This window comes from Ciconia boyciana, chromosome 1, assembly GCF_034638445.1.
Source record: "Ciconia boyciana chromosome 1, ASM3463844v1, whole genome shotgun sequence".
NCBI lineage: Eukaryota > Metazoa > Chordata > Aves > Ciconiiformes > Ciconiidae > Ciconia > Ciconia boyciana.
The window spans coordinates 22794564-22817890 of NC_132934.1; the positions used below are offsets into that span (position 1 = coordinate 22794564).

Below are 23327 nucleotides of genomic sequence, written 5' to 3' on the forward strand. Positions count from 1 at the left end.
AGTGCCATGTTGCCTAATATGGGCCAACATTTTATAGACTACAAGAGTGCAGAAAGTATGGTTTCATAAGTAGACAGCATTCATCCACAGCAAGCTCTGAGATGCAAATACAGATTATTGAGCAAGGCACTTGCTTTTGTCGACATTTTGACTAAATTCTCTTTTAGGTTCCCAAATTTGCTTGAATCCAAACATGAAAGCAAAGGTTCTGAAATATGCACATAAAACTGAAAACAATCTCATTAAAAAAAAAAAAAAAAAAAAACAAAACACAGGGAAAACTGGCTAGATTTCCATTCCTTTTTTTTTTTTTCCACATTTTGCCCTGAATTTGGCCAATGGATTTTCTAATTAGAACATGTAAAGGACATCTCCTGAAAGCTAGACAGGATCAAAAGTTAGCTCTGTGCATTTGCTAGCTAAGTAGTATTTATGGAAAAGGTATGAAGAGGATTAATAGTTACCCAAAAACTGAAGCTGAGGTTTTCCTTAGGTAAGTATCTTGCAATGTGCAATTTAACAGCGAGAGGCTGATTGGTATGTCCCAGTTAATTTCAGGGAGCATCCATTTGGACAATTGGACTGCAGGAGCAAATTGCTGCACTCTGTATTGCTAGATGTTCTAAATCCAAGTTGAGAACTACAGTTTAAAAGTTAATTTTTATTCCTGTGACATTCAAAATACATAGTTAAAATTAATTTCTATAAGGTTGCAGTGAACAAGCCCACACAAACATTCAAATGGGGAAGGTGGGTTATACCAGCCTGAAGGTGAGCAATAAACCTACTGCTAATCTCATTGCTGAAAAAGGCAGCCAGACAAAACACAAGGTTATTCCCAACAGATTTACAGGCCAGCAAAAAAAAAATCCCCATCTCAGGCTTGCAATCCTTTTGACTGAGTAATAATAAAAGTATTATGTCTACCAGTGCCCTTCCCATCCTTATTCATATTTCCACCCAACTCAATTCAACAACAGAGGAGAAAAAGAAAAAAACAACACTTATCTGTTTCAGTCTTTAGGATCCAGAGAGCAAGGGAAACCTTCTCCTCTCCCACTACCTTTTTCTTCTTCTCATTTCTTTTAAAAAGAGGACACATATCTTGTTTTAAAAACACTTTTCCTGGAATCACAGGATCACAATGGCTGAGGTTGGGAGGGACGTCTGGAGATCATCTAGTCCAACCTCCCTGCTCAAAGGAGGATCACCTAGAGCAGGTTCCTGTGGACCATGTCCAGCCGAGTTTTGAATATCCACAAGGACAGAGAATCCACAGCCTCTCTGTGCAACCTGTGCCTGTGTTTGACCACCCTCATGGTGAAAAGGTTTTCCTTATGTTCAAATGGAAATTCCCATACTTCAGTTTGTGACAATTCCCTCTTGTTCTTTCACTGGATACCACTTAGCAGAGTCTGGCTCTGTCTTCTTTACTATCCCCCATCAGATATTTGCACACACTGATAATATCCCTCTGAGCTTTCTCTTCTGCAGTCTAAACAATCCCATCTCTCTCAGCTTCTCCCTGACATCAGGATTGGCTCTAATCCCTTAATCATCTCAGTGGTCCTCTGCAGGACTCACTCCAGTGAGTCCACGTCCTTCTTGCCCTGGGGAGCACCGGCCTGGACAGAGCACTCCAGCTGTGGTCTCACTAGGGATGAGTCGGGGGGGGAAGGATCACCGCTCTCAACCTGCTGGTGCCGCTGCCTGATGCTACTGGCCACCTTTGCACAAGGGTGCATTTCTGGCTAATAATTTTTGTTGTGTCCCAGGTCTTTTTTGGCAGCACTGCCACCCAGCCAGTCAGCCCCCAGGCTGCGCAGGTGCAGGGGGACCTGGGTGTCCCACGTGGCAGGCAAAAATTCTGCCACCAAAGTTTTCTCCCACTGTCTGTTTGGGGCCTTACCACCACTAAGACAGACAAATGTAGCTAGTAATCATCTGAAAGCCCAGCATGGAAACTTCTTCTATTTTTTCAGGAGTCAGGCCTTGCCCTGACACACCCCATGGGCAGCCCTCACCACTCCTGGCCCCCAGCCCATGGGAGCCACCAGCCTGTGCTGCACCATGAAAGATACATGCAATGTCAGAATACATAGGAAAGCCGCTATATTCCTGTCATACAACTCCACTTTACTTAACAATTCATAGAAAATATAACTCTCTGCTGAACACTGTGAGACTTCAGAGTACTTTCTGTTCAATCTTCTTCGTTAATTCATGGTACATCTGCAAGGGATGGTATACACTCAGCGATCCATCTTCATTCTCTGCAGTTGTTTACCACATGTCTCGCTCAGGCTGCGGAGCGAAGGCAGCGCCATGCATGTGGGCAGGAGGTCCCCTCGGGGATGCGAGACGGGAGAGCAATCGCCAGCAGCAGGCGTAAGATTGATCACCCTGCCCGCTGGCGTGCAGCAGCGCTTCTGGAGGGTCGCTATCCGCACGGCAGACTAAAGCGGGTTTTGCTCCGGTGCTAACTCGGTGCCCTGTGCCCCGGGTCCTTGCCCCCGCCGGGTGTCCGGGCAGCCCGGGGGCCGCCGTGCCCCCCGCTGCCCCACCACTACCCGGCACCAGGGCGCACCGCGGGCAGCGCCGCCCGGCGCCCCGCCGCCGGCAGGGGGCGCCCGAGGGCCGCGGCGCGGGCAGCGCGGCGGGCGGGCGCGGGCAGCGCGGCGGGCGGGCGCGGGCAGCGCGGCGGGCGGGCGCGGGCAGCGCGGCGGGCGGGCGCGGGCAGCGCGGCGGGCGGGCGCGGGCAGCGCGGCGGGCGGGCGCGGGCAGCGGGGCTGCGCAGGAGGGCTGGCAGCTCTGCCAGCAGGAGCGCTTCCCAGGCGGTTTGCTCTCCGTAGCAGGATCGATGTCACTGGGGAGAGAAGTTCATGTAGCTTCGCTACGCTGCGGTGACAGTCAGAGCCCTGTTCCTTCGAATAAAAAGCAGTAGCTGGAGAGCTGGAGAGGGGAGGAGGGAAAAGCAGTGAGCCTCGTCGGGGCACGGAGACTTTCTGTTTATTTTCCTGGTCAAGAGCAGATGAAATCCCAGAAATGCCATTTCAGATTGTTGCCAAATGATACTGAGCAAATCAGAATGTGGTAATAAGTTGCAACAGTAGAGGATTGTCTCCGGGACAATCCGGGACAATGCAAAACTTTGTCCATTTCAGCAAACAGAATTTCTGTGGTTTGAAAAAAGTGGGGGTGGGTTCGGTAAAGCAGCTAACTTATGAAGGGGTACATTTCCACATAAGAAACAATCTCCAGGAGTGTCCTGTGTTGTGAAACTTTACTACTTATAATTTACATAAGGGGTTTTTTTAATTCTTTGATGTTAAAGCAAGAAGTGAGTATCAACTCGGTGTAATTTGTACATGAGGTAGCAAAATCACAGCAGGGTTGAGTGCCTCATTTTAGGTGATAAACTAAGTCATGGGCAAAGCACAGGCCAGAATTCAGATTCTCCGAATTCCAGTCCACCTCCCTATCCAGCACAAAACTCTAGTACCATACTTGTGCAGCGATTTACACCCCTCCACATCATGTAGCTCGATGCTTTTCATTGTACTATTCTTGCACAGCTTTAATTTCATTGCAACTTTGGCAAGATATCAACCCTGAAAACATGTCTTGCAAAGGCACAAAAGAACCATTATCAGCTTGGGATAGTAATTCTCATTTGCAGTCTCAACAAATTTCCACAAATAGAGGTAGTATCATGGTTCTATGAAAGCCAATTCCTGCCATTTCGGAGGGGGCAGGAATTAATTCTCTGTGTGAAACACTAAGAGCATTAAAACATTTAGTTCAGTACTGCTGGGACTAGATCCTTTTCTCAGCACAGGGATCAAATCCCCTCTGAAGCCAGGGTTAAATTTAAACAGAATGGCCAAAGAGATATGGTCTGTAAACGAGGTGTTCTTCCTGCTATCTCTACCTCTCTCTCCATGAAGCCCTAACCTATCTCTAATCAAGCATAAGACCATTTTTTTCCTAGGTCAGTTTTCTGCCAAGTAAGGGAGTTAAATCAGCTCAGGGTCTGACAAGTGCAAATTGGTGCAAGATGAATAGGGAAATCATGCAACTGAGAGCAAGGGGAGACAAATGTAGGATGAAGGACCTCACTCCTTCAGCTCTGATGACCGGCCCAAGCCATCTTAAGCCATCAACTTCACCACCAGTAGCTGAAAAACCATATACACCAACCCCTCCTCCCTGAAAGAAGATTAGCTTTGCAGCTTGTCACATCTGGACTCCTTTTCTCCTGTAGGTGACCTTAGCTTAAAAGTATCCATGATGTTGCCAGAAGAAAAAAAAGAGAACACAGCTTTCAGTCCTCTCACAGGGGCTTTTCTCAACAAGTTCTATTAAAAGACAGAGTTCATGCGCAAATAAAACCTCCCTGTGTCTCAAGTGCGTGAAATTGTCCTCACTTTAAGCACACATTCTCCCCCCTAACATGACAGCAAAACAGTGTTGATTGAATCATCTTCTCAAAAAAATGGAAGCACTCACTGCTCCTGGATGAAGTAGCCTCGTGTTGCAATGTAACTTCCTATTTTTGTTTTTTTCCCAGTTCCTCAGAATTGTACTTGCACAGGAAGGGCAGCACATACCACTCCTGCTTTTGCCTTTACTTTTTTCTTAACCATTCTTGAGAAATCCTTTGGGTTTCTACCAAAACTTTCTCACACCTCACTGGAGGACAGTAGTACGCTTGGCCATTGCTGTGGATTCTCATGGTGGTGACCATGTCCTCCAGAAGAGCAACAGTCTTAGTAATTGCTGTGGATTCTCGTGGTGATGACCATTACCTCCAGAAGAGCTCAGTGCTACATCCTCCACACACATGGACACCTGCTTGGGTGACATTTCCATTTGCTTCAACGGCAGTGCCAATCAGGTACCAGGAGGAGGAGGACAGTTTGCTTCTGCATTGCTATATGACTGCACATGGGACTATCATTTGTCAAGACCACTGACTGTTCATCAAGATCTGACATATACTTAAAAAGACAATATCAAACAGTCAGAGGGGATCTGCAGAAACAGTGGGAATATCGGCAATGCAGGCTGAAGAGTGAAGGCAGCAAGTTCAGGCACATCTCAGCTCAGATGAGCAACAGATGATACCAGCAGAGAGGAAAGTGCAGGTCCCTGCCCTTCAGCTGCTGTGGGACCATGTCCACGGTTTACGGATGAGTCACAGGAACACCATCTTCCCATTCACAGGTGCAATTTCTGCACTTCTGCTTGTAAAAGACAGACCTCATTGACATGACCTGAATGTGTCTTCACCTGGTTATTAGCCTATTAAAATAATTATACCACCATTTCAAGCAGCAAGTATTTTGTCCTATACCTTCACACAAAGATCCCCTGCTTGCTATAGTGGATGCAATAAGCATTTATTTCATTAGGATCAAGTCTTGGTTTTCTTAAACATCCTTTGTATTGCAGTTATAATTTCCATATTCTTGGCAGCATGGGCTTTGATGTGTAAATTCTTCAGATGGGTTCTTGGAATAAACAACACAGCTTTCTGAAATAGCCAAAAATACCTGTTCTGAGCAGAGCCTTGGAATATCTGTGAGAGGCTGGGAGAAGTGGGGGAGGCAGCTCAGACTAGCCTCTGGTCAGGGATTCCCAAACCATATGAGCAACTCGTGGCACACAAGATGTTTCAAAACATCCCCTATGCGGGAAGGTTTGAGCAGATCATCCTGAGTGCTATCACACAGCATGTAGAGAATAACCAAGGGATCAAGCCCAGCCAGCATGGGTTCAGGAAAGGCAGGTCCTGCTTGACCAATCTGATCTCCTTCTACGACAAGGTGACCCGCCTAGTAGATGAGTGAAAGGCTGTGGATGTTGTCTACCTAGACTTCAGTAAAGCCTTTGACATGGTTTCCCACAGCATTCTCCTGGAGAAACTGCTCAAGGCTGCTCATGGCTTGGACAGGAGTACTCTTCACTGGGTAAAGAACTGGCTGGATGGCTGGGCCCAAAGAGTGGTGGTGAATGGAGTTTACTCCAGTTGGCAGCCAGTCACAAGCGGTGTTCCCCAGGGCTCTGTGTTGGGGCCAGTTCTGTTTAATATCTTTATCAATGATCTGGATGAAGGGATCGAGTGCACCCTCAGTAAGTTTGCAGATGACACCAAGTTATGCGGGAGTGTTGATCTGCTTGAGGGGAGGAAGGCTCTGCGGAGGGACCTGGACAGGCTGGATCAATGGGCCGAGGTCAATTGTATGAGGTTTAACAAGGCCAAGTGCAAGGTCCTGCACTTGGGCCACAGCAACCCCATGCAACGCTACAGGCTTGGGGAAGAGTGGCTGGAAGGCTGCCTGGCAGAGAAGGACCTGGGAGTGTTGGTTGACGGCTGCCTGAATATGAGCCAGCAGTGTGCCCAGGTGGCCAAGAAAGCCAATAGCATCCTGGCTTGTATCAAAAATAGTGTGGCCAGCAGGACTAGGGAAGTGATCGTGCCCCTGTACTCGGCACTGGTGAGGCCGCACCTCAAATACTGTGTTCAGGTTTGGACCCCCCACTACAAGAGAGACATTGAGGTGCTGGAGTGTGTCCAGAGAAGGGCAACGAAGGTGGTGAAGGGTCTAGAGCACAAGTCTTATGACGAGTGGCTGAGGGAACTGGGGTTGTTTAGCCTGGAGAAAAGGAGGCAGAGGGGAGACCTTATCGCTCTCTACAGCTACCTGAAAGGAGGTTGTAGAGAGGTGGGGGTCAGTCTCTTCTCCCAGGTAACAAGTGATAGGACAAGAGGAAATGGCTTCAAGTTGCACCAGGGGAGGTTTACACTGGATATTAGGAAATTTTACTTCACTGAAAGGGTTGTCAAGCATTGGAACAGGCTGCCCAGGGAAGTGGTTGAGTCGCCATCCCTGGAAGTATTTAAAAGACGTTTGGATGAGGTGCTTAGGGACATGGTATAGTGGTGGTCTTGGTAGTGTTAGGTTTACGGTTGGACTCGATGATCTTAAAGGTCTTTTCCAACCTATACGATTCTGTGATTCTGTGATTCTGTGATTCTGTGAAGGTACAGAGAGAAACTGCTGCTGCCGCCGAAATGCAAAAGAGGAACTCCCAAATTTAAATCCTTTCTGGGTTGATTATGAAGTTGGCCAGGTAATTTCTAGTCACCATGTAAAATGAAAAGTCTGAAAGAGGGTTCCCCTACTACTAAAATTCCTGGACGTGAGCTAACAAAGCCACAGTTTAAATTAATTACCCGTTCCTGGGAACCCAGCAAAGATGCCCCATTACTTCTGTATTGGACAGAGGACACAGCAACATTACAAAACCTTTACCATGGAAAAATTACTGGTTAATAGCTTGTACAAAGGGAGTTATCTTTTTTAATTTGCAGTGAAAAAAGTTGGATTGGGAAGCTGATTCATACGTCAAACATACGTTTTTGCTCTTCTTGCTGCATTATTTTTTTTCATCGTCTTTGTCATATAAAATATTAATAATTTGCTCAAGCGACTTGCTCTCCATTCACGTGTCATGTCACCCAGCACAGCTACAGGTGAGGATGGCTTTGCTTATCCACTGGCAACTGGCTTAGAGAAAAAGGATTTCAGGCAGTTCTCCAAGAAAATCCAGACCTTCATTTTCAGCCATGACCTGAAAAATAAGCTTCTGGAGCAGAGGTCACAGTCTTCCAGATCAATGAGCACACAAGCTGTTGTGGTTGTCTGAGGTGAGCCACTACATGCTGCTTCCACCCTCACAGGGGAAAAACTTGGATTTAGCATGGCACTAGTATATTCTGGGGGTGGTAGTTTGCCTTTGGGGATATTCATGACGTATTTTGTTTCTCTCTCCCCGTGTTCCCTTTGTTTACACCTGTTTGTACAGTGCATTGCTTATGACTGAGGAAAAACCTTTTCTTCAAAGCCTAGAGAGCTTGGTTTAATTGCCTCAATTTAATTTATTTCCCCACAGTTCTGCATGGGAGTGCAAAACAGTGTGTGCCTGTGTTTATTTATTAGGGATCCCCAGGGGCTGAGCTTGGCCAAGAGACTGAATCATGCCTTCCTTTCTGCCAGTCAATCCATGGCAGAAAAGTTACATGAGTGAAGATACCAGAGCTACCATCACCCTGGGCTGCAAGACAGCAATGAGATTATAAAAGAAAACCAGTCTTAGAACTGAGAACTCATTTTAGCTGCCAGCGTGTGGAACTGTGTAAGAGCTCTTGGCATATGCATGGCGCTTGTACATGGCCTTGCGGTCTCTTTGCTGTGTATATTCGAGAGACAAGTGTGAATATTTTTTTATATATATATATATATATATACACCTGTCTATATAGATATGTAGCGGGCATGCACTCTGTGGTGGTTCACAGTTCATGATGGGGGCACAAAGGACAGCCTGTGCCTATAACATAGCAGTTCCCTTGATGAGGAAAAGAGGACAGATCAGAGTGAGCAGCACAGTCTGAAAAACTCCAGTTACCGTAACATAAGTTACCTTGAGAAAATCCCTCAAAAGGGAAGCCCTTTGAGGGGTTTTCTGCTGTGGGCAACACCAAACTCATAATGTGCAGAAGTGAAGGAGAGCAGTGATTACAGGAGTGCTTTGCCAGCTGTTAAATCCAGAGGCTTCTGTAAATTCATGTGTCACCAGAGATTTAGGTTTGGTCTTTCAAATGCCTTTTTTTCACTGACACTGCTGAGACATCTCCGGTGTTCTGTTTCACTGCATATGAAAAAAAAAAATGTAAATAGCATAACATCAAAAGAAAATGGTCCATTAAAAATGCTACAAATACTCTTACATTCACAACTAAGTCCCTCTTGACCATCTTGTAAGAGTTCTTCATGCAATCTGCCATCCTTTTGGAGAGTTCCTAAATGGTTAGAGCTTGACGTATCCTCTGCCTCCATTATGGCCATAGCAACACACAAGGAGACAGCCGAAATATATGGTCCAAAAGACAAAGAATAGGATATTGTCTGGCACTTAGATTTTAGGTCACTATTCCTAGATGGGTTTTGTGAGCTCTGGGGAAGAACATAATTGAACTTCTTTACTTTAGCAAAGATTCTCCAGTCACTCTCAGCAGAGTGGATTTTTAAGAAATACCTTGTGAGGTAGAAACAATGTAGTCAGGATCTGCTAACATAGCATGATCAAATGTAGGAGTAGGCTGTTTCACTGCTCGTTGGATCTCCAGACAGTACTTTGGGGTATACAGTTGCAATAGGTCACACAGTGTTAGATAATCTCTCTCAGACGGGAAAACTCATCATAAAGCCTGGTGATCCTGCCTATCAAGGTTTTGCTGATGACAATTAAGGTAATAAAGATTAGTCAAGAAGAGATTGTTGCTCATCACAGCAACCATCTAGATTTAAGCTGAGGGGTGATGGGATGCTTTTCCTCCCACCTCCATTCTGTGACAATAGAACGGGGTACAGAATATTTGGGTTGGGTGGAGGCACAGGATTTCCCTCTGATTTTGGAAAGAGATGTAGCAATCAGAAGGAGCTGAGAGCAAGCCTACAGAGATTCCTCCATTGTCCAGGAGACACCAGCAAGGCATTCCTAACTCTGAGCTTTTCAGAAATGGAAACATTTACGTTTCTTTTTGGTTAGTCCTGTAAACAAGTCAAACCTGCAGTAAGTACAAAAAAAATCCTTGTTGTTCAGAATCTATGACTATTCACTTGTGGTGTTTAAAGTTGTGCCTGATTAAGTCATCCTGATTAAGTTATCCACCAGACTGTCCTAATAACTGCAGCACAGAGTGATCTGATGCCAGATGCATGAGTTCAAAAGCTTGAATACCTCCTGGCATTCAGAAAAGCTCTTATTGCTTCTCACTTCATTGTCATTGTCTATCATTGCTTATACAGATTATCCTGAGATATGCTACAGAGATCATTCACAGGCTTTCTGGGCTGCTTCAGACTCCAGTGCTGGAGGATTTTGCAGAATGCCTGTCTCTCGGGAATACGGGCAGTAAAAACCTGACAGAAATTTACCTGCATATGATAAAATACAAAATGCAAGTTGAATTTGTTTTGTGCCTGCCTCTGGGTCCTTTTCTGTCTGTCTCTGAAGTAAATATTGGCAAAGGATTTCACCCCAAAAGGCCTGTTTCTACTCATTAAAATTACCTAGAATTAGATCATTAGCTCTGTCTGTGTGGTTAAGTTACATTCAGAAACTGAACCTTGTTCATTTTCCAGACAGTGCCTATTTCTTTCCAGTGACTATAATAAGAGAGCAGACAACCAGCTCAGCGGTAGATGTCTACACCTGATCAGATTAATCCCATCGTCGGCCAAATCATTGCCCCAGCTACTAGATTAGAGGCTTCTCATTCCCTACATTTTTCATTGTGAATACATGTTTTCTTTTGATCACTCTGCATAGTCATATTACTTCATTATGCTGGGTGTATGATGGGAGGTGAAGACCTGAAAATGAATCATTTGGGCTCACTTCAGTAAACCAAAATGGATTCTTTTGATTGTGGACTATGATAACATTTCATTTAGATTTTAAAAACAGCAGAAAAACTTCTAGATTTTTAATTAACCTTTTGTGGGAACATCTATGAAGAACTACGTGCTCACATTTTTTCTTTATGTGTAACAAAAACAAATGTTGAAATGTTGGAATTTTGCTTGGGATTGAAACTGGGTTCTGTTTAACTGCACTAAAAACATACTGAGTTCAGCCAATTAGGTCATGAAGTTACAAAAGGACATTACAGTAAAGAGGAACCTACCATATTTAAACAGCGTTGTAGTGTTTTCCTTTTACATTTGCTCTAGCAAACTATAATGCTGATTTTTATGAAATACTGGCCACATCTATATTGGTAAGCTGGACAACTGGGGTATGTTTTCTGACCATGCAAACGAATAGGACAGCCTGGCTTGCTTGCTCCAGCATAGCTAGAGCCTCTTCCCCTCCAGAACAGCAAGGCCTTCTCCATACCATGTATTGCAACCAGCCCCTGGCCTCATGTTATCCCTCAAGCCACTCCTGGCCATCATCTGAGGGAGTGCTAGTTAATGGTCAGGCCAAAACTGGGCCAGGGAGAGCGGTAGTAAACACCAAACAGTACGAATGATAGACGCTACTTCTCAAGCCAATGCCTTGACCCTGTTTAGCTTGCTTGCAGTTTGCTTTTAGTTTACTACTGCCAAGTAAAGACTCTAAGTAGCATGGGCTGGTTCATGCCCATTCCACACAGCAGATCTCCTCATGCCTCATGTGGTACACCAGTGGTTCTAAGATACTGCTACTATTCTGTCTGCTGCTTTCAGTTCAAAAGGTTTAAAATAACGTTAAGAGGTGTTTTGCAGTCCATTAGGATGTTTTCATAGCAAGCGATGTAGGGCGTGTATTGTGTGTCCAGGGATATGCTATAGGAGCGTGTGGAGGTGTGTGAGAGGGCAAAAGATGCTGATATATTGTGGAAAGACTGTACAGGGGAAGAGAGCCAAAGCCAGGATAGTCTCATACATACTACCTTTTGAGAAAAGAGCCTGGAGTGAACTGTCCCCAGGGGGCTTTGTCCTAGCTAAAGCAGACTGGAGAGGGCCAAACCAGAGCCATGGAGTGAAACTACAACTAGAGTGGATGATCTAAGTCTCGCTCCTTTGCCCTTGTGCATTTAGCAGCAGTAGCACCTTCAGGTTCTAATAAAATGTTTAACAATGGTCCATCATCACCTTTGGGAACTCCCCGTGGACTGGAGAACTGGACTCTAGAGTCAAACCATGCTTAGCTCGCAGGTTCTCTAAAGCCAAAGCTTTCCAATGTCAACATTTCATTTTCAATTTTAGAACAACTGGACTTCAAGGGAATGTACCATTTCTTCACAAAGGATAACTTAAACCTTTGCTGCTCCAAACTGGAGCATTTTGGCATATGGTTTGTGGTCAGGCTTTGAAACAACACTCTGTTGCATGGTAACAGTCAAAGTGACACTATGATCTGTTTTGCAGAGATACGATTTTATTACAGTGGTGCCCAGTGAAGAGTCTTCTATAATAAAAGATTCATAAATGTCTATTTTCAAAAGGCTTTATCTAAACCATAAAATTTATGTTCAGGCATGTGCTATAAAATAAGGCTGTGGCACTCAAGCATGATTTTATATTTCTGGCAGCAGCATAGACAGTATGTTTAAATTTGAGTTGGTTTGCCCTGGTTCAGTCTTTTCTTGGTAACTTAAGGGATGTCACAAATTATATCACATTTTTATAGTGTTAGACTTTTTTTAACAGATTTCATAAAAGCCCAAGAGAAGGCTGGTTTTACGCCTGTAATTTTTATGGACCAATAAATCTGTGAGATGGACTGGTATCTCACAGCAAAATTCCAGCTCTGTACAAGCATGTTATTTTCATTGGTTTTGAAGGAACACTAATTACTATAACCAAGACTCTGTACAAAATCTTGCTGATACAGGTTTGTAATCTACTGGGAAACACCTTGAGGAATCACTTTTTTTTATGCACTTTTATGTTTAAAGCTTAGCCTGACTGACTGATGATTCCTCACAGAGAACCATGGTTCAGAGCAATAGCAATAAACAATGTAATAAATGTGAAATCATTTCAGATCTATATGATAGCATCTTCTGTCAATTAAATGAAGAAGAGTTCTTCTTTTTTCTTGCACAGCAGGGAATAACCCCGTCCCCTGGGCTGGGAGGTGGTGGGGCAGGGACTCTACATGCCAGGCCAGGCACACATAGGTGTTCACATCCAGCAACAAGCCTCTATTTCCCCAGACTTCTTCAATACCAAACAGCTGCACCTGCAGTCTACCTCCAAAATCCCCGGTGTACCAGTGCATCACCCTCTCTTATACATCACCCAAAATGCCTATTAATCCTGGGCCCTCCTACTGCCACCTGCGCTCAGCACCACAGACGCTGCCTCCCACCTATCATCAGCTGCTCAGTGCCCGGGCCCATGTATAATCCCTCACTGTAAATCCCTTATCTGCTGCCAGATATGCGGCACTCATCAGCAAAGCCACGTGATTGCTAGCTACAGAGCCACGGGGCTGTAGAGCCAACAAGGAGCTGTGCAGCAAGACCACCCCAGGACACCCACCATGCGTTGGCCACTGTTGTTACACTCTGTGTGTTTTGACCTCAAGGTCCGCTTTTCAGTCAGTGTGGCATGGCAAAGAGGGCAACCAGAAAGAAATACACAGAAATAAATTTCAAGAGGTGCACTGACTTGATGATATAACTGAAAACAACCTTGGGAAAGCTCACACTAGGAATTAGGTAACACAGAAGTATTTTGGTCTCTAGGAAGAAGTGATAATGCAAAAATGTTGGGAGTAAGATAAAACTAGGAGTGACCCACATGAGCTCATATGTTAGATCATCCCTGTACTACTGGAAAGGAATTGAATCTAGGCTTTTTTAAAAAGCTAATAAGAAAGGAAAGTGACTGACTAGGATGTAGCTCTGCTGGCAGGGGAACAACCATGAGCTACATGAAACCAAACATGAGAGGCATGTGGCTAAACACAGGCTGTAAGATTTGTTCTTTATATTGTATAGGTAACAAGCATGCTGTCAAATAACTTGTCTATGCCTTGTCCTCATCCCCATAAACCCCATACATGCAAACTTTTTTTTTATCAATCCCACAAGACTGTGTCTCTGTAATACAGTTTTATCACCCCTGAGTCCACATATCTCCCACTCCTATTATTTAAACTAAATCACAGTTACTAGCTAGAGTGGCTTGTAATGTCTCAGGTTTTCCTGCAATTCAGTTTTCAGAATGAAAGCAGTTTTTTGTTTTGTTTTGTTTTTTTTAAACCTAGCCTTCCCATTTTTAAAAAAAAAAAAGACAGTTTTCTGTGCAGGAGGCAAAAATTGATCATCTTTCTTTTAACTCCATGGAAAGAAAGGGAGTAAAAGTAGACAAGGAAGTGGAGATATTCTGCTCCTGAGAGAGCAGAAGGAAGAATTTCTGTAAACAGCCTTGTCATTTGGTGAGAAAATGCCAGCTGCAGGAGGCAGCTCCTTACTGGAATTAGCTGCAGGGAGAGAGATGAACCCAGAGCACGGATACAACATGCCAAACGACTGGCTGCCTGACGCCTCCCTTAAAAACCCTTTGGACAGCACATGGCTGGTGTTGCCAGAAGGGAATGTTCCCCGGGGTGACAACATGGTGATACCCACACTCCGGTCCTCAAGACTGTGCCTGTCTATCCCTGCTCTATAAATCCACGTTCACTCTACAGAAACCTTGTCAGAGAGGCATGTGTTTCCTTGCTTCATGGGCACTTCTAGCTATACTACAACACCAACAAGTTGTACTTAGATCTTAAAGAGCCTGGTTAATGATACTAATATGGCCTTATCCTCTATTTTTATTTCCCGGTCCCCAGAGGACTTTTCACTGCTTGTATCTGCACAGAAATTGCAAAGTTTCTTGTGCTCCTGAGCTGGGTCTGCTGCTGCTTCAAAAAGAAGCTCACAAGACACACTCCTTCCTATTTAACCCTATATAACAAATTACATTAAGGGGCACAGTCCTTTATGAGTCGACCTACTAGAAATCTTTTTGGCTCAGAGAGGACTCCTGACCAGAACAACTGATCAGAAAGTACACCCCAAATGAGTTTTTAGTTGGGAAAAAAATCCTATTTTCCCTTTCTATACCAAATCTGAAATTTATATTATAATTGTGATCAATTCTGTCATGAATCAAAAGCTGGAAAAAAATTGCAACCCTTTTCTGTTTAGCATAAATTTGTCACTGATGTTTCAGATAGGTCTAATCAGACTGATGTAGTCATAGGTAATTATTTTCCCAAAATGTACTGTCATTACACAGTACATTAGCCAAGGAATAACGTTTTAATGCCTAGGACTCCATAATTAGTTCAGCACACACATGAAAGCTGAGTTCACCCAAAAGAGGAAGTAGCCGTTTCTTATCACCTTTGATTTGCTTACCTTCCTGTGGCTTACTACATAGCAGCAATAAATTCCTGTTAAGTATTTTCATAATTCAGATTGGTGTGTCATCATCCAACAATCTGGCATGAGCTAGCCTGCAAAAGAGCAAAGTTCTACAGCAAAAGGAGCATATCCAGTCTGTGATTGATCTCTTTCTCAACTTTCATACTTAATATGCCTCATTAAAAGTCAAGATGCTGGTTCATTCCCTCAACACCCATGTGGAGAGGAGCAGTGATAAACCACACAGCTTGGACTGAGTTCAGCATGACTGTGCTCAGCAGGCCACATCTCTGAGACCCCTGGAGCTCTATGGAAAATGAAACTATTACAGTATCATCTCCCAACTGCAGCTTAAGAGCAGCAACTCCATGTGTTACTGATCCCCTGGCAAACCCTAAATTTCCAATTCAAAATCCCAGCAGTGTAAAATGCGAGTGGGTAACCATCAGCCCAGCCGCTGCAAAGCCTTCCACCTACCTCCTGCAGAAAGCAGCCTACTGGAAGGGGTAGTTTCCAACAGCATGGTATAGGCTAGATGGTGCTACAGTGAAAGCCTCCTCCTCTTCTTCCAGATGTCCCAAATATCCGGGGAGTTGGGATACTGTATCCTTGACCTCCTCTGGAGGTTCCTTATCTTGCTCCCTTCATGGGACAGTATTAACAAAAATAAAATCTTTAGAGTTTTAAAATGTTTTTTAATTTCATTTCATTAACCTTGCAATTTGAGTAGCTGCTAACTGGTTGAGAACAGGATTGGTTAGCATGGCAAAAAAACAGTGACTTAGAGCTTCCCGACTGACCTGTGCCCTCCTTAGGTGGAGTGATTTTTTTTTTTCAGTTCTACAACAAACCAGTTAAGACCATTCAGATGAGCTCAGCCTGAGCAGCAACAGTCCCTCAAGGAGCACAGAAAGATCCCAGTCCACAAAGGCCAGAGTCTGCTCGGTGTTATCTATGCAAATTCCAAGGGGTTTTCTCATCCGAAATAACCCATAACCAGCAGAGAAGAAGAAGTCACACTTCCTCACACATTCACATGAAAGATGATTGACACTAATGGCATTTGCTATATTGCAGTAGTTTCTCCCTTTGTCACACCGTGTTACTCCCTAGTTCTGTCAGGGGTTCCCAGCACTGGGTGACTTGGTCTTATCATGACAGCCTTACTGGAAACTGCCGTTCCTGTTGTTATTCTTCACAGGATTCATCATTCATTATTATTGCACCAGTTTTCAGAAGTGCTTGTCAAGTGGAAATTCCCAACTTTGAACAAACTTACACAGATTACAGTCTATATTACATTTGCCTAGTTTCCTTATAGGAAACAGGGGACAGGTTGTGCTTTTAGAACCAGCTGGTTTACTTTCTCTGAGTTACCCTCTTCTGAAAATGAAAAGAAGCTGTGTTATAACTGGGAAGTGGCCAAGGATAAGCAGTTTTGTAAGGGGTTGTGTGTCAGAATATACCCTTGGTTATTGTCATTTCCATGTCAAGGCTCAGCTCCCCAACACAGCATGCAGCCATTGGAGCCAAAGAAGTATCATAATTACCTGGACACAGCAACAGGCTGTTCCCTGCGGTGGCACAGCCACCATGGCACAGGCATTGACCATATGAATTCTCCCTCTGAAATCTCTGGCATAATTTTCTTGCTCATATTGTCTGCTTGAAAGAGCACCTGGAATCACCCCAAAGCATCCTGTTATGCAATTGGCTGAAGCTAAAAATCAAATTCTGGAATGAGAATTTACATTGAAATGGTTGTTATTGGTGGTGAAGCTCCAGTTAAAAATCAGTCCATGAATTCAGCCTGAAGTTAACACAGTTTAAGGACTGGAACAATTTTCAGGGATGCCTAGAAAAAAATAAATTAGGAAAGAGATAATGAAAGAGGTAAGAAAAGATGCCTGATTTCAGCTTTTAGATTCCTGAATGATAGTGAAGCAATTCTGAAAGACAACTTTGAATAAATTAAAATTTACCTGAAAGACAAACACTGATACTATGTCCCTCTTCCTACCCAATGACAAATTATGTCTGTCCACATAAACAGTTGGAGGATGTAAATGACTAAAGTAAAACAGATAACAAATTACTAAAGTAAAATAGATGACTGATAAGAAGAAAACGCAGAAACTACTTCTGAAGCCAGTTTCCCACCACAAGGAACGTGTAGAGCAAAATAAACATTTGAATATCTATGGCAAAATAAAGTAGGAAAAAGATTGTGTCATCACAATGCGATAAAACAATCTTATGTCTGTGGGGTTTTTTTTCCCAATGGAAGCTAAGAGAACAGAAGGGCTAGAGAGGGTGCAGAGGTGGAAGCCAATCTTTGGTCTGCATGGCTGGATCCAAGGACACTATAAACAGACCAGGAGATAATTCTTTGTGCAATACTGGGAGAAGTATTAATACAAAATAATACTTCTGTAATAACAAAAACCAAGGCAGTAAAGCCAAGTGACTTTCAAAGTCAGGATTCACAATCAAGCAATTCCCTCTCCTTAGAAATTACCTCTTAGTGTGTGCATGTGTGGTCCCTGAAGACTTGGCTCTGCAATTCATACCTCGGTCATTACCTCATAGGAAGGGATAATTTGACAGCAGATATATCCTTTGTATTTTTTTTCAGGAGGTACTGCATTAGTCATAGGTTGCACATTCCTCTCCTGCACATTCCTCTCTTTTATAGATCATTTTAGCATTCTTCTCCTTTTGTTCCCCTTGCATCTAAGTGGAATTGAGATTTTTATAGGAAAGAAAAGCATTTGCAGACTTGTATTCACTTCCCCATTCTTGTCTTTGCAAAGTGGAAGGACCTCCCGCAGGGTCTGATGTTGCTATATGAATAAATAAACTAAACTTAGTAAAAAATTCAGAGTTAAAAAGCTGTGAGGTAAAAATGGCAGCATTTGCTGTTCTGACTGTGGTTTCATGTTCAGATTGGAAGAATGTCTTGGGAACTCTGGAGCTGAAACAGAAGCATCAGGAAAAGCAAACTGCTGAGGGTGATCGACAGTAGATAGAAGTAGGTAGGAAATGGGTATCTGAAGAGAGATGAGAAACAAAAGGGATTTGAAAAATTTACTGCTAAGTAAATTTTACTGCCTTGACAGAAAAATATTAGGGAACTGTGGATTTTGAGCTTTGCAAAAAGTTTTATGATGATTCACCACCATATGCCCATTTTTCCTCTGAAAGCTATATGTGGAGTAACTCTAGGGAAACCAGAGGAGCCACATCTATGGAGAGTGCAACCAAGCCCTGCAGCCATCATGGCGAAGCCACTGCTGCTTTTCATGAGGAAAATAATTCCCAGTAAAAAATGTCATGAAGCACCACAATATAACTGATTAATCTGTAATTAGTTTTCATTTGCTTTTATGAACCCATATTTCTTTTCCAGTGGAGCAGCAGGGAAGTGACCTCCAGAGTAATTCCTCCATCTCAGAGTGAACAGCTCTCCTGTGGAATAAGCAACAGCCCAAATAAAGAGCCTCACCTGGACGTGCTCCCTGTACCTTATGTGTTAATCGACATTGCATACGTATGTGTTTGCTTTATGAAATGCATGTTAGAACAGGAAAGTAGAGCATTTCATGTACCTATTATCTATCCTCTTTTCCAAATAAATGCTTCGGAGATGTTTTCCTGGCACACAGTAGGTTCTCCCGGTCTGCAAGCTGGCCCAGGCCCCAGGTTTTGCAGTCTGTTTTCAGCACGCTCAGCAAAAACATTGCACTCCCCACCTGCCCAAGAGTCACTCCCACCAAAGCTGCAGTCCTGCCTTTACAGGCCCCACAGCGCAGCCATGTATACAGGGGCCAGCTCTTGGGCTCTGGCAGAGAGACTCCCGTTCCTTCCCATGAGTTGCTGAGACGTCAGGCAAAGGCAGCTCAGAAACACATCAGTGTTGGGGTGTTGATCGTAACAAGTTTGTGTTGAGGTTCAGTCTCATCAGTCCCCAGAGGGAATTTCCAGCCTTGTTTGTTCTCCTCACTACCTCAAGCCCCTGCTTTGCATTTATTATTGCATAGGTGGATGGGAGTCCCTCTTCCCTATCCTATTTTCTGTCAGACCCAAAAGGTGTTTTGTGCAATTCCCAAATTCTGGAGATGGGGCAGTACAAAAAGTCAATACCAGAGCTCGGACACACATGGGGTTAGCAATCACCTGGCTTCACATCCTACTGAATAAACTACTGGATAAGCTAACTTCCAAACCATCATACCATAACCTTCAGTACTCAAGTGCACCAAGAGAGGGAAGGCCTCTGTTTCTTCTTCTCTGTGTCACTTTTAAGAGGAAAGAGAGGCTGAGTTGCTGCTGAGGAGTCCCACTGGGCCTTGAAAACACATAGAGCAATGGTGTCCAAAGAGTTTTCCAAAGGGTCTATCTTGAAAATCAAAGAGACTGACAGATGTCAAGGAATGAATAAAGAAATGAATGAACAAACAAGCAGATAACTAAGTGTCCTGGATATTGCATGGAGAATTTCGCTACGCAGTTTCAGAGGAACAATGCAATTCTGGAAGTACATTTCCACACAGGTTGAAATTCCCCATATCAGACTCCCAAATGCAGCAAGACTTGAACCTAGGCCAAACAGGTAGTCTATTCTTTCCTTACCAGTCATTACGGTTTGAACGCTGTGTTCAGTTTTTCACAATTAATCAAATAAATGCTAAACCTACGCAGCTGTTAAGAAACGCTTGATAAAAATCACAGCTGAGAAGGTGAAGGAGAATGACTAATCCAAAGCAAACAGTACTTTGCATAAATTAAGAAATAAATATAGGGAGATATATTATTCATTGCAGAGCACTTCCCTTTGGAGCACTCCCTGGCTAATTGCAAGTCAGTGCAATTCCATTCTGCAGTTTTCATTTTTGGCCCCAGCTGTGCTATTAAGCAATCTATCTGAAGACAATGGTGTCTTCTAGTGACAAAAAACTGAGGATGAGAAAGAGGGCATGTCGTGGTTTAACCCCAGTTGGCAACTAAACACCACACAGCCGTTCACTCACCCTCCCCTCCCCGGTGGCATGGGGGAGAGAATCAGAAAAAAAAAGTAAAACCTGTGGGTTGAGATAAAGAAAGTTTAATAGGACAGCAGAGGAAGAGAAAAAAAATATAATAATAATAATAATAATAATAATAATAATAATAATAATAATAAAATGATGTACAAAACAAGTGATGCACAATGCAATTGCTCACCACTCGCTGACCAATGGCCAGCCCGTCCCTGAGCAGCAATCACTGCTCCCCAGCCAAGTCCCCCCAGTTTATATACTGAGCATTCCATACTGTCATATGGTATGGAATATCCCTTTGGCCAGTTTGGATCAACTGTCCTGGCTGTGCCCCCTCCCAGCTTCTTGTGCACCTGGCAGAGCATGGGAAGCTGAAAAGTCCTTGACCAGTGTAAACATTACTTAGCAACAACTAAAACATCAGTGTGTTATCAACATTATTCTCATACTGAATCCAAAACACAGCACTATACCAGCTACTAGGAAGAAAATTAACTCTATCCCAGCTGAAACAAGGATAGGGAATGGAAAAGGTATCCAGCAATTTAAGAAGAAATATTGATGTAAATTTTTCCTGTTGTAGAGGGAGCACATGTTGGTTTCTCAACTGTTCCACATGATTGTAAATTATTTAGATACTGATATAAACCATTTGCTGATGATCCTAAGGTATTCAAGCTGAATATGACAAATTGCAAATGGGTTTCACAACAGTGAGCAGCTGGTGATAAAATGGTAGGTGATATTCAATGCTGATAAATAAAGTGATGTGTGTGGGAAAAAACAATCCTAACTTCACAGCTACAGAAAACACCATTGACGCTACACCACCGTCAGCGCCTCTACCATGAAACCTTAACTACATGCAGAATGTATCCTGTCCTGGCTTACACTAACTCAGTAGACTCATGAAAACAAAAGCTACCATAATGAGTAGGTTGCAAAACTTTTCTAAAGCTACCTGTCTTGCAGAAAATTATTATAGTCCGTGTATGATATAGTCACATACAGCCTCCTCGAGATAGAAGTGATTTGGACTGGAGGATCAGGACCGTTTTCCCTTAATACCTGACTATATAAAGAGCACAGAGTTATAACAGTGCATGGGTGCCACCATATATGACAACTTACTTACCATACAAAGATCCAGGTACAGACTGAACATCCTCTGGCTGGGTCTTCCCTGCAGATTGGCACAGAGGCATATTAACATGCATGGAAGTGTTACCAAAAACTGTCCAATACATGGGAAGTGCCAGCAGTTGTCTTTGTTTTCCTTCTGATTTTGCTTAGTTAAAGAAGTAATAACAAAGCCTCTCTCTTCTGTCCAGTCTATAAGAAGCAGGGTCTGCACAGAGAATAAAGATGCGTTTTTTTGTAATATAGTGCTAAACTCTGATTTAGCCATAAGCACTAGGGAATGAGATCTTGGATTTCTCACAGTTCCATGTTGTCAACAGTTCAGTACTTAGTAGTACTGGTTAAAAACAGGCATGTAGTTGTCAGCTTTATTACGTAGGGAACAGAGAACAGGACAGAACATCACTATGCCACTGTATAAGTTCATGAAGCACTCATATTTTGAATACTGTTATGCTGGTTTTGGCTGGGATAGAGTTAATTTTCTTCATAGTAGCTAGTATGGGGCTATGTTTTGGATTTATGCTGGAAACAGTGTTGATAATACAGGGATGTTTTAGTTATTGCTGAGCAGTGCTTACACAGAGTCAAGGCCTTTTCTGCTTCTCACCCCACCCCACCAGCGAGGAGGCTGGGGGTGCACAAGAAGTTGGGAGGGGACACAGCTGGGACAGCTGACCCCAACTGACCAAAGGGACATTCCATACCATATGACATCATGCTCAGCATATAAAGCTGGGGAAGAAGGAGGAGGAAGGGGGAAATGTTCAGAGTGATGGCGTTTGTCTTCCCAAGTAACCGTACGCATGATGGAGCCCTGCTTTCCTGGGGATAGCTGAACACCTGCCTGCCCATGGGAAGTAGTGAATGAGTTCCTTGTTTTGCTTTGCTTGCGTGCGCGGCTTTTGCTTTACCTATTAAACTGTCTATCTCAATCCATGAATTTTCTCACTTTTACTCTTCTGATTCTCTCCCCCATCCCACCGGGGGGGAGTGAGTGAGAAGCTGTGCGGGGCTGAGTTGCTGGCTGGGTTTAAACCACGACAACTGTATAGAGTTCAAGTGATTTCCATATAAAGACCGATTAAATAGACCTGAATTCTTCAGAATGACAAAAAGATCAGGAGGGGATAACATAGAGATCGATAAAGCATAAGGAGTGTGAGAAAATAAGTACAGATAAACTGTTCATTTTCCCTTATGAAACAAGTGCTAGAGGACAGATAGAGCTAGGTGGATGGCATAGTGGCTGGTGACAGGTTTAAAGCAAAGACAGATACTTCACACATCACCTGCTTAAACCATGGAGTCCCTTGCCAAAAGAAATAGAAAATTTGAGAAGTTTACATTAGTTCAAAAAACGACTTAGGCAAATTCCTATAAGAAAAACCCTTCCAGAGATACTAAACACAAAAAAAATTTCATTCTTCAAGTTCTTAAGACATGGGTGTTGAGGTTGGGGAATATCACCCTATGCTTGTCCTGGCTATCTGGAGACGTACCTGTTGAAGACAGAGTACAAGTTAGATGAACCTTTGATTTGACTCAGTACAAACTCTTATATGTCCTTATTACAAAGTCAGGGAAGCCTGAAGTGACTGGATAGAAATGCGAAAAATGTAGTGGTGCAGAGAAGCTCTGCTGACAGTGTGCATTGAAATCCTGGCTAACTCATCAAGATTGTTCTTGGAGTGCTCTGCAGCAGGTAAGGAAGGATGGGATTTACAGGAGAAAAGATGTAATGTTTCCTACCCCTGTCTGTGATTCCCTACATTCCCCAGTGTTGCGTTAAGAGTTACTGTCGCATACAAATAGGAGTCTGAGGAGTGGCTGGGGGGGGAACCCTCCCGTTGAGTCACGAGGTTCAGACAGGACCCCCTTGCTTTCTAAACTCCTCCTCAGAGAGGAGTCTAGGAGTGGCTAGGTCCAGTCTTAGTCTGAGACTTGGTCAACAGTTTATTTTCTAAGGACTGTGTGTATAGCCACTTATTAGTTCAGGGCTTTCGCTAAGGCGACAGCATTAATTTTTACACCCCCCAGTCTGGTCGTATTGAAGGAACTATCATGGCCAGAGCAGTGAAGAGTGCAGTTTATTAGAGCAACAGACACACAGATTCTTTGGATTACTGGTGATAAATTCACTGTCTGCAAAGCACATGCAA

At 43.5% G+C, this 23327-nt stretch overlaps 1 long non-coding RNA gene across 3 annotated transcripts; it reads right to left on the reverse strand.

Moving 5' to 3' along the window:
- Window positions 1-2757: 2757 nt before the first annotated feature.
- On the reverse strand, window positions 2758-16682 carry LOC140651259 (uncharacterized). Of its 3 annotated transcripts, XR_012042329.1 has the most exons (4): window positions 15787-15883; window positions 15464-15628; window positions 8491-8718; window positions 2758-2952 (listed from the first exon to the last, which is right to left on the reverse strand). It is a non-coding gene; the product is annotated as an uncharacterized lncRNA (long non-coding RNA). The 3 variants fall into 3 exon arrangements; XR_012042328.1 differs by lacking the exons at window positions 2758-2952; window positions 15787-15883 and adding an exon at window positions 16537-16682 and having other exon boundaries at window positions 6923-8718; XR_012042327.1 differs by lacking the exon at window positions 2758-2952 and having other exon boundaries at window positions 6923-8718.
- Window positions 16683-23327: the final 6645 nt, after the last annotated feature.